At 35.2% G+C, this 12,911-nt stretch overlaps 1 pseudogene; it reads right to left on the reverse strand.

The window, feature by feature from the left end:
• Positions 1-689: 689 nt before the first annotated feature.
• The window catches only part of LOC129508654 (nucleophosmin-like), a 56,721-nt pseudogene continuing 44,499 nt past the window's right edge, over positions 690-12,911 (reverse strand).

Here is a 12,911-nt window from a genome sequence, read left to right on the forward strand (position 1 = left end):
CCCAAAATTCTGTGTGCAAATTTGTAGATTAAATTTTATATTAAATTCACATATTAAGCACTCTATGTGCTTTTTTTGTTAATTTATTAAAATACTGAGTTTATTTCATATGTATATTTTGTCTCCCCACCATTTCTATTTGTCTGACTATCACTACTACTCTATTCTATCATAACATTCCATACAGACTTAAAACCAAGCAAAGGATGAAGTTCCATCTTTAAAAGCTAAATTTAATGCATTTTGGACAATATGTTCTTGGCAATGGAACTTGAACAATATTTATCAGATATGGTAGGGAAAGTTGTCACTCTGTGTTATAAAAAGGATGTCCAGATATTTACTGTTACAGAAATGAAATGATGTGAAATTTTAACATAAATTATGTAAACTAGTTTTTGAGATTTTTATTTATTTATTTATGAGAGACTGAGAGAGAGGCAGAGGGAGAAGTAGGCTCCCTGTGGGGAGGTCTTGATCGCAGGACCCTAAGATCATGACCTAAGCCAAAGGCAGACACTCAACCACTGAGCCACCCAGGTGCCACTTAAACTATTTTAATAAAGAGACTTCCTCCACTGCCAGAGATCTTGAATAACCTCCTGGTCAGTCATCTGAAAGAAACTCTTTACATAATTGATGAACTTGGCTTCCACTCTGGAGAAAGAACTACCTTTTTCTATATGCAATCATAATTTGACTTTAATGTCCTTTATAGGACTAGGTCTTTTGGGGTTTCTCGTAGTATTTTTCCTGTTTTTTGAAAGGTTGGGGACCTTTTGATCTCGGTGTTGATGGTTTTGAGTCTTTCATTCTGGTTTGCATTCTTGGCTGGAGTATCTCATATAGACTCTTTACTGGACCTTTTTCTTCTGCTTCTCCCTCCTTATCATGTTCATCATCATCTTCATCATCATCATCATCATCTTCATCTTCATCATCATTTTCACTAGCACCAATTTTTCCTCCCCGTGGAAATGTGCTACCACTTCCAAGGTTAGACTGCTTTCCAGATATGCTAAGGAGTTTCACATCCTCTTCCTCTTTACTTTACTCTGCATCTTCCCCCAAAGCTACTAAGTGCTATCCACCATTATGCACAGGCCCTGAACAACATGTCTCTTTTAAGACCACAAGCGGTGTTATTTCAAAGCCCCCAAGGGAAATGTTGGCTGTGCAGAGATTTTCAAAGTTTCCAGTGTGACTTCCTTTGGACTGCCTTTGTACTTCATTGCCTTTGCTTCAACAATGTGCTATTCATCCTTTGCACCAATCCGTAAACTGACTGTTATTAAAGATAACTGGTGCTCGTTTTCATCATTTTCCATCTTTAAATGGTCATCTTTGTCAGCCTTTAGTTCTTAACTGACAAGATAGATCTGGGGTCTCAAAGGGCTCATATCCATGTCCATCAAATCATCCAAGGGGTGGTGGCAAACACATAGGAGGTTAAAGGCAGACAGAGGGGATCCCTGAGTGGATCAGTGGTTCAGCGCCTGCCTTTGGCCCAGGGTGTGATCCTGGAGTCCCGGGATCACGTCGGCCTCCCTGCATGGAGCCTGCTTCTCCCTCTGCCTGTGTCTCTGCCTCTCTCTCTCTCTCTCTCTGTCTATCATGAATAAATAAAATCTTAAAAAAAAAAAAAAAAGAAGGCAGACAGAGATAAACCACTATTATGCCAGAGAACAGCCAAGCAGCATAGAATCAAACTAGGGAAAACAAGTTTTCTATGCTCTTAACACTTATTTTATGACTAAATAAAAGGCAATCATATGGGTAAAACCATTATTATCGCTTTTCACATTCACATTTCCTGGATGTTATTAATTTTATCCACTATTTAATTCAAAAGTACTTCTTGAGCTCCTCTTATATTCTCATGGCCTCTAGTAGACACTGGATACAAGGGCAAAACAAACAAACAAAAAACCCTGCTCTGATAGAATTTATTCTTTAGTAGGAGGATACAGATAATTAGTTAATAAATATATAATTTAATATAAGCATTATGAAGAAATGAAGTAGAATAAAGTGATAGAAAATGATGAATTTTTCTATATTTTCAAATGGTTGGTCAGAGATGCTTTTTTTTTTTTTTGTTGGGGTGATAATGTTTGAAGAGAAAGTAGAAAGCAGTGAGAAGTAAAGTTATTTGGCTATTTGAAGGAAAAGAGTCCCAGGTAGTTGGGAAAGTAAATGCAAAGTAAAGTCTTGAGGCAGTTGCTTGACATGCTCAAGAAGCATCAAGGATCAAATGGCTGGAGGAACCCAATGGTTAAGGAGATCCGATAGGGATTATGAAAAGAAGCAGCAGGAACTCAGATCTTACAAACCATAGTGATTCTTGAATTTTACTTTAAGTTTATAGGAAAGTAGTTGAATTACTTTGATCATAAAAATGATATGCTTAGATTTATATTTTGACAAAATTTTTCTAGTTGCCTTATGGAGAGCATCTTCTGGGGTGGGAGGTCAAAACTGCCACCAGATAAACCAGGTAGAGGCTACTGCAGAGTTCAGGCAAGAGAAGATGGTGACTCAGAGCAGAATGATAGTGGTTTAAGTGGTAAGATATAAATGGTTTGATTATTTGGAATATATTTTGAAGGTAGAGCCGATATGACTACCTGATGGATTGCATGTCAAGTATGAGAGAAAGAATTAAGGCTAATCTGTAGCTTTTATTTTCCAGCAATGTTTTATTACATTGTCCAGGGCCATTGTCCAGTAGTTTACCCTAGATCTAAATCAGAAATCCCATTCTCAAGAGTGAAATGTCCTCACTTGTTATCTTGGAGGATAGAAACCTCTGAATGTCTCCTATATATTTTATTGTGATAGGAAAACTCCTCCAGATTTAAATATTTTCCTCTTTCTTGCACACTCTATTTCTCAGAATGCCATTTCTCCATACTATTCTGAGAGGGCAGTATCTACTAACCTACAAACCACTGCAAAGACTGCCAGGTGGTTTTATCTATTAACACATTCTGGAAACTACCTGCTTGTTGAACATTTCCACTTGGGGAAGAACAGCTACTATATGAGTTTATCCTATTATGGTGTTACTCTTGGGATGAAGCCCAGGAGTAGTGGGTTTCTGCTTTTTGTTCCTACCAATGCTGGGAGGAGTCTGTTACTTTGGCTTGCTACATGTGGAAGACATCACTCCTAGATGGAATCCTGCTGCTATGTTGGATTTCTGCTTTATGTGTCCACTGATTTCCTGTGTTATAACATGATCTTCTCCATTTATAGTGAAAGGAATAACTAATTATGCCTGTAAGACTAGTGAAAGGATTTCCAGAACAGATGGTATTTGAGCTGGCTATTTATAGGATGAATTGCAACCTGCTTTATGGTGAAGGGCAAGGGAAGGATATTTTAGGTTATAGACAAAAATATCTGCAAAAGCTGGATTCAAAACTAGATATTTTTCATATTCAAAGCCAAGTATGCAATGGTGTCTCTGGAATTATGAGCATATAAGATTTTCAAAAGAAGAATTTAGATGCCACATCAAAGAATTTTTACCTTATAATAAGATGATATCAAAACAGTTACATAGATTTAGATGATAATTGTTGTACCCTAAACATTGTATTAATCACAAAGCCTCCTGCCAACTTCCTGATTTGTCCCCAGAATCAAGGGAATTCACCCAGACCGATCATAGAACTCACTTCAGGAGTTTTAGAAGTAGTGTTTAGAGTTTTAGTAGAAGTGTTTTAGAAGTAGTTTTCCCTCTTTCTTTAAAGAGGATTGAGTCCCCAAATGATTCAGCAATGAAGATAAGCAGTCAACCCCCTGAATATTCTGGCTTAGTTCCCTCTCCCACTCCAGGGCCTGATTCTCAGCCATATGATTGGATTTCTTTCAGACTTTATTCTCAGGCCTATTTTAGAAGGTTCTTTCAATGATCAAGTTCTGCCTGAAAATCCCACCAATTCTGTCTTGCATCTATAATACTCAAGAGCCAGTACATTTGTGTTTATTTTCATAAAGGGCCAGATACTAAACATTTTAGGTTTTGTGGGTTATATGGTCTCTATCATAACTACTCAACTCTCTGGTGTAAAAGCAGGCACTGACAATAAGAAAAAGAATTGAGCCTGACTCTGTTCCATTAAAACTTTATTTATAAAAACAAGAAGTAGGCTAGATTTAGCCAGAGGCTATAATTTTTTATTCCTGATCTAGACCTTCTTGAATTTCAAAGCCTGCTTGGACTCAACTGAATTTATTACACTTGATTTCATGGAATTGATTTCTATGTGTTGATTTTATCCTTAGGACAATTACCTGGCTCCCATTATATTATTCTCACAAAGATCATTCTTGTTATTCTTGTACTATAGCAGCATGGCTAATTTTGCTTCCAAATTTCTGTGCAGCTAATCCTAATTACTCTGTGACACTGAGAAAAGGTAATATGGCAGGAGCTCAGGATACTGATTATGAGGGCCAAAATAACTAAAGGTGATGGTAATTTGAAGATAATATTATCTAATGTTTATAAATGTCTACTGTGTGTTGGACACTAGTCGTTTATATACAAAAAGTCATTTACTACTCACAATAATGCTATAAGTTACTATCTTCTCTACTTAAAAGACAAGGGAACTGAAACAGATAGACAAATTAAGCAACCTGTCCAAGATCAAACAGTTGGTAAGAGGTGTGGCCAGCATACAGACCCAGGAAGTTCAGCTCCAGAATCAACATTCTTAACCACTATACTCTCCTGAGAGGCACCGCAGAATGAGAAAATTCCCTGAGGAAATGATCAGCACTCAGCAACCAGTTAGATACAGCTAGAGTGGCAGAAATAACTGAGGATAAGTTGCAAATCATTTAATTGGGAGATTAGAGAGTACAAGAACATCTTTGTTGACTATGTTAATTTTTCATTTATTTTGTAAACAGTTTTCTACCAGTTTCAAAGTACATTTCTCATTGAGGAAAGTAATGACAGACTTCATTAGATGGTTCCTAGCAGGAAATATAGGCTTAAAATCACTTTAATCTATCATTGCTTCTCAAAACCTAAGTAAGTAAGAATAATCTGAAGACCTTATTGATGTGCAGATTGTGATTCAATCTAGGTCAAGGGTAGGTTCTGAGGTTCTGCATTTTTAAAAAAATGTTAAGGCCATCCTGGATTCACAGGTGTGGGGCCTGTGGAATTGCACAAAGGCCATACACTTGATTTAATACTCTGCTGTCAGCATACTAATATTCTTAGTAATTTATGAACAAAAGGCCCTGCATTTTAATTTTGCCCTTGGCTCACAATCTATGTAGCCTGTCCTGTTCCCACAGAATACTGCCACTGCTGGTCTATGGACCACACTTTGAGTTGAAAGGTTCTAGGGCAGAGGTGGGCAAACTGTGGTTCACTGGGCAGATTCAGCCAACTGTTTGTTTTTGTAAATAATGTGTTACTGCAACAGCGTCATACCTACCTGTTTATTTATTTGGTATGGCTGTTTCTGTATTATAACATGAGTTGAGTACCTGTGGCTAATAGAAATGATATGGCCATCAAAACCTAAAATATTTGCTATACTGTCCTTGGTGGAAAAAGGACATTTAATCAGTGGCCTTGTAAATAGTTTTCAATACTTAGTAAACTACTGCCTTACATCTGTTAAGTTTTTGGACTTTTTTTAAACAAAACATTTTTAAAATACATTGCTCAGTTTCTGTCATCTTTTTGAGGGATGACTGAGGTATATGTTATACTCTTAATTGTACCTATTGAAAACTGAGGTTCACCTGGCTTATATACTCGTCCCATTTCATGTAATAATTATCTAAAGAGACTAGGATGTTTCCATTTTTTTTCATATCCCATTCACATATTCTATTTCTCTCTGATAGTCTTAGAGAGTTCTTTTTTTAAGTGGAGGCTATAGCTACTTATGGTCTTATCCCACAATGACATCATTTTTATAAGTAATTCAGTGGTTATCAAACTACATTGTTAGCAGCCAATTATAGGTTCTTCAGAGGCCACTGAAAATGGGCAAGATACAGAGGGTAAAGAAGCATGTCCGGGATACTTTACTGACTTTGTGTATTAGGTCTTTTTGTTATATTTAGTCTGAAAAAAATATTTCCTCTTAAAATTGTTTTTGAACACTGCTTTAATAATTATTTTTTCTTTTTGTTTTGTTGTTTAAACCACTCTAAATTCCCTGGAAACATCTGCTTTTCTTTCCTTTCTCCTCAGCCTTCAAACAATGTAACATAGCACTGTATTATAAATTGGTACACCATTATCTTTAACAAAGTTGATTATCTGTGAATCATGTTGCTCAGCATGACTACATTAAAGCATTATGCAAATTGGGTCTTTTATTTCCTCCTTTTTGTATATAAGGGAGGATTGTTTAGGTAGGATTAATGGTGAAAATTGATTAGACATTATATCCTACTACACCACAATAATAATTAAGACAATGGTTGAAATTTTCACAGATATATGACAGAAAGGCATATTTAAGCAATATTGTTGAAACTCTCAAATAAAAAACTATGAACATTATATAGCTTTAGAGCTTTTAGCCAGGAACAATGTGAGACTAAATATGACCATGGGAAGGACATATCAGGTTTTAATAATGACAATAGAGTCACCTTTTACTTTTTTCACACACACACACACAAAAAGACACACACAGCCAAGAGGAAAATGAACTTTCCTTATTAGTATTTCTAGACTATATTGATAGCAGAGATGGAAGTGTGTCTTTTTACTTCACTTGTGGAGGTTTCACAAGGGTAATTTTAAGAATTTGCTCAATTAATTTTTCAACCAGTCTATTGCCTACTGAAACTGGCATACAGCCCAGTACTGTCACCTAGTTTGTGGTATTCCTGTTTCTTGAGACTGGATCCTCTTTTATTTTGTCTCATAAACTACAATCCATAGAAAATTTTCAGCATAGAATAATCATTAACCTCTCAGATGGAAGCATTCCCTACCAACTACCCAGGCTACTCCCAGTAAACTGGTACATTTTGAAGGCATTTATTGTTTAGGAAATGGATCAAGGTCAAGTGACTGAAAAAATGAGAATTAAAGCTGAATTGAAGTACAAATTCTAACTTCTGCCACTTCTTTGTGTGTATATATATGTATTTGTATATAAGCAGGGTGTACCTCTTTCCATTTACCTTCTCTTTTGAAGATTTTGGATATCTAAAAGATAATATAAAAGAATACCTCTATTTTTATTTTTTTAATATTTTATTTATTTATTCATGAGAGACATACAGAGAGAGAGGCAGAGACACAGGCAGAGGGAGAAGCAGGCTCCACACAGGAAGCCTGATATGGGACTCAATCCCAGGACTTCAGGATCGCCCAGGGCCCAAGGCAGGCACTAAACCACCGAGCCACCCAGGGATCCCGAGAATACCTTTAAAAAAAATACTTATATTATTTCTTAAGTAGGACATGTTCAAGAAGGAACAGATCAATAAATCGTATTTACGTGAAAAATCAGATTTCTGTTGATGAACTGAGAGTCCAAAAAGCAATTCACAGAAGGATTTATAGGGCTTACTTTGTTGGGAATAATGTAGGACACCTAGAACTCTCTTATCCTCTTGGTCTAAATTGAGTAAGTATTCTAGAAAATTCATTGGAGTCATCCATAAAAATTATAGATATGTACTGATAATATCATCACTAGTCATAAATGTGACTTTCCAGAGATGCACAAGAATGTTTATGGAAGCTTCATCTGTAATTGCTAAAATTAGAAATGATCAAAATGCCCATCAATCATAGATTAGATAAATAAATTATGGTGTATTTATATAATAAAACTCTATAAGGAAATGAAAATTAATTGCTGCTATATGGAATAATGTGTATGCAAAAAAGCTGAGCAAAAAATATCAGACATAGAAATGTAGTTAGAGAGTTATTCCATCCAGAAAAAACAAAGACACACAAATCACATGATGGTATCAAAGATAGTGGTCACCTTAAGAAAGGAAGTGAGTAGTGATGTGAGGGGCATGAACCTGGCTTTTGAGGTGCAGTAATGTTCTCTTCCTGAGCCTGGTGGTGGTTACTTGGATTTTCATTTTATAGTTACACCATTGAGCTCTCTAGTTATGGTTTATGCCTTTTGTTTTTATATTTTGTGTGTTACTTTTTTTGAAAAAGGGGAAACATTACAATAATAAAATATATACAGTAAAAAAAATACTTTCCCATTAATTTATTTCAGAATAATGCAAATTTCTGATAGATGCAATTTTGTCACAGTTCAGGAGAGGTGATTAATTTGTCCCACTCTAGAAATACATGAACATCCAACACCAATTTGATTGAGCTAATAATGCTTTAAATAGCTTGCAACCAATTATTAATATAAGATAATTAAAGCAATGATAGAATGGGCTGTTGGTATCCATAGAATAGATATTCATACTGATGAAGTTATAAATTAAATCACTTAAACTTTAAAAAAAGTGTGATCTTACTTGAATTTGCATTTGATATATATATATATATCTTGAATTGGTTAGGAAATAAGTTCAAACTTGTTTCTGTTAGAGAACAAGGAAAGATCTTTCTTTTAAAGAATCTTGCAGGAATACTGATACCTAGGTAGATGCATTAAAAGCTTTAAAAGATAAGCAAAAATGAGTATTACTTCTGCCCAAAGAAAATATTCTAAATATAAAAAAAAGTAGGAAAAGGCATGTGATACACTGTATTGGTAGTGAAATATTTCAGAATTGATATCAAACTACGGATCCTAGAATGTGTTTAGCTTAGTATGAAACAACAGGGTATTTTTACTTCCTTTAAGAAGGAAAATAGAAGGGGATCCCTGGGTGGCGCAGCGGTTTGGCGCCTGCCTTTAGCCCAGGGCGCGATCCTGGAGACCCGGGATCGAATCCCACGTCAGGCTCCCGGTGGATGGAGCCTGCTTCTCCCTCTGCCTGTGTCTCTGCCTCTCTCTCTCTCTCTCTGTCTCTGTGTGACTATCATAAATAAATAAAGAAAAAAATATTTAACTATGAAGAGTTAGTTAAAAAAAAAGGAAAATAGAAAAAAAAAGAAGGAAAATAGGAGCCATCTGAAAAAATATGATTAATAAATTCCAAACAATATATTTGGCAGAGTGATTAACAGGGTGTGGATTTAATAACTCCAAAGGATTATTTTTTTTAAATAATGCAGTAAAAGTATAGTCAAACAAAACAACTGTTCACAAATTGAAAAAATCCATATATTTAGCAAGGGGCAGGGTCTAAGAAGACAAGATAATTATTTAATTGTTACTTTGAAGAAATAGAGCTAGTTATATTTTCAGTAGGACAGTCAAGTAGCAAAGGGTCCTATGGGAGCTAACAAAAGGGAATCTAAGCAATTTCTACAAAAAGCTCCATAGGGAATAATGTCACAAGAGATGGATAGTAAAGACATGGAGGGCAAAGTGGGAAATACAGGCAGAATTCGGAAATACTGCTATCAAAATAGAAATATAATGGAATATAACTGACACTATAATTTGCAGAAAAGAAAATTCTGGTCTATTGCTTCATCACCTTGTGTGAATATTATTTTTAGAGTCCCTTATTTTCCCTGAGAGAAAAATAAGTACAAACCAGGTGAATTTTCACCATAACCCTCAATTTATGGTTAAAATGAACAGTTGAGAACAGAGGTCTTAACTGACAGTGAGGAGACAATAAAATGAAGTTTCTCAACAAGTGAAATGTTATTTTTCTTAGGACCCTTTGGAGTACTTGAATAAGGACTTTTTTATGAAATACAATTAGCATGATTTGAATTTTAGGGATATTAGTTTGCCTCTAATTCCTAGAGTCACAACCATGCAAGTCCCAAAATAAGTGCAACAGGAGAATCAGAGTGGAGAATTGAAAATGACTCTCTGAGTGCAAAGAATTCTCTCTGTGCAAAGAACTGTGCTTATTTTAGGTACATGATCTATTTCCCATAAGTGCTTAGTATTTTAGCTATATTTTACATGCCTGCAAGCTGAGAACCACAAAGATTAAGCAAATTGCTAGAGGTCAGTTCACGTTAAGTGCTGAAGTAAAAAGTTGAAAGCCAACCTGTTTGAGACATTCCTTTTACCTCACATTACTTTGTTCTACCTCACTAGGACCCAAAATATGAACAAAACCTACTAGGCTTTGCATGGTTGACTTTATTGTGGGGGATCAAGAAAAGAGTCACTTAGGAGATACAAAATATTCTTCTGCTGGATCAAGCATGTTCTGAAATTCCTACTGTATGCATATGTATTTAGAATTGAAGGCCTCAGACACAGTGCAAATATTTTCAGATGAAATACTCATCACAATAATTCCTCAGGCACTGAGTGCTTTAGAAATCTAGGTAGCCTAAGGGAATAGCTGAGGAAAGACCCAGGGGGCGGTTCCATCTATTTCCATTGTTTCCTGGAGATAGGTGTTCAAAGAGGACAGTTATAGTTTTCTAAAGTAAACATTGTCCAGCACTTCTTAATAGTGGCTCTGAAAATAAAAATTTGATAAAATATTTTTGAGAAACACTATGATTTGATATATTAAATCATAGTTCGAGCTACTATTACTGAAGGATAGATTTTGATTTAATATATATATATATATATATATATATATATATATATATATATATATAAATTTAGTTAACAAGTGTATAACTAAGATCCTACTCTAGGGGCACCTAGGTGGCTCAGTCAGTTAAACATCTGCCTTGGGCTCAGGTCATGCTTTCGGGATCTTGGGATCAGGGTCCTGGGATCAAGTCCTTGGTTGGACTCCCTGCTCCACAGGCTGGGAGTTTGCTTCTCCCTCTCCCTCTCCTCTCTGCTTGTGCTCTCTCTCTCTCTCTCTCCTTCTCAAATAAATGAATATAATCTTTAAAAAAAAAGATCATTCTCTATATCAGGCATTTTTGGCATGTTCTGAAACCATGTAAATGAAAACAGTTTTGTCTCTGGAATCTGCACTTAAGAAAATTAAATATGTTGAGGAGACAAACTATTCTTTGCACTCCAGTTCTACTAGCCTTGCTTCAATTCCTTAAATATACCATCTCCCTAAAGCCACCCCCTACCTCAATGAACAGCATTTGATATTCATCCCACTTCCCCTTCCCTTCACTCAAATAAAACTACTCATCCTTAAAATTCTATCTAAAATATCGCTTCCTAAAAGCAGACTATTTTCTGGTCTATGTCATAGAATGGAGAATTCAAAGGGGTTTGTTGTTGTTGTTTTGTTTTGTTTTGTTTTGTTTTTAGAATTCAAAGTATTTGAGTCGACTTTGGAATGGGAAATCTCATTATATCCATTGGGGTCAGTATACGCCCACTTAGGATGTGTAAGCTCTTTGATTTGCTGGATGTTTATCTAAGGAACAGGAAACAGTGTCAGTGATTTCTAACCAAATACATCACACTCATCTTTGCACCTTTTATCAAAATAAGAGTATTTAAGCCCATCATCAGAAATGGTGACTTTTAAATCTCACTTCTTATGTCATCTTCCCATGAAGCCTTCCTTGACCCCTCCATCCTCTGTCATTGAAGATAAAACGTGAGCACAAAAATCTCTCCGATTCAGTTCTCTATCCAAGTGCTTATAACAATACCCTGAAGACTTCCTCAATAGTTGATTGAGAAAATGAATACTCCTTTTAATTCCCCATAGTACTTGTATCAGCTCATAATAGTCTAAGCATTATTTACAACTGTGTCTCTCCTGTAAGTGTGGGTTTCTTGAGGACACAGACAGCATGCTTGAATCACCTTCATACACTAATTAAACAGAATAATATGTATGTGCATGATCCATGTTTGTTAAGTACACAGTCCTACTTGCTTATTTGGAAGCACGACTTGCAGAGTGTAGATTTGAGAAAATAGAAGTTGAAATCACAGAGCGGTAAAAAGATAATTACAATAGTACGTGGGAAAAAATGCTGTGTGTATGAAATATATTAGCAATAAAAAGGAGGATAAGAGAAGGGTGTATAGTTTATGATTCTTTTAGTGTTTGATTAAATATAGATAAAGCAGGGTGAATGCATTAATAAATATTTAAGACAATTTACAATTTTCTAACACAGGCAACATGGGTTCCAACAATAGGAAAATTTAGTATGCAACAAAAAAAAATGGCACTAAATTGAATTTGCAGCAGAGGTGGGATATGCAGGTAATTATATATGTAGGCAATTGGAAAAATTGGATCTAAATGCATTTCTCAGGAAAAAGGACTGAGTTACATTATATGGTTTTGAGAAATAGTAATTGATGCCACAAACAAAACATTAAGAGTGAGAAGGCTAAGAATAAATTACCAGAAAATATTTGAATAAAGGGAATGTGATGACAGACTAATGCAATATACAATTTTAGACACAAGTATACAATTAATGCAAGAAATAGAAGAAATAGAACAGTGAAAAATGCTGTAAGAAATTAGTTTCAAGGAAAGAAGAGTTGTCAGCAAAGTCAAAGATACCAGTTGACTGGATTTGACAAGTAGATAATTTTGATGACTAAACTTAGAAAGAAGAAAAAAAATTAATTCAGTTTAGTCATGTTTTCATTTTTTCAAGAGCTATGTTGGCATCTGTAAATACAAAAAAGATATAAAATACCATTCTTGTTCTGGAGGCATTTACATGTGAGCAAACCTGGACTATGTAGAAAGTGTGGGGGTGAAATGCAGGAAAAGCAATTTGGAGTAGTAATCTGATGCTTTCTCCTTTGAATGATAGGTTGTAATTTGGAAGCTTCAACATAACCTATACCCTGGGAGATATTATAAATTTTAGAATGATTGTTTCTGATTTAATTTATAAAATAAAACCTGTCTCAAATAAATTTTATAATCTGCTT

Source organism: Nyctereutes procyonoides, unplaced genomic scaffold (genome assembly GCF_905146905.1).
Source record: "Nyctereutes procyonoides isolate TBG_1078 unplaced genomic scaffold, NYPRO_anot_genome, whole genome shotgun sequence".
NCBI lineage: Eukaryota > Metazoa > Chordata > Mammalia > Carnivora > Canidae > Nyctereutes > Nyctereutes procyonoides.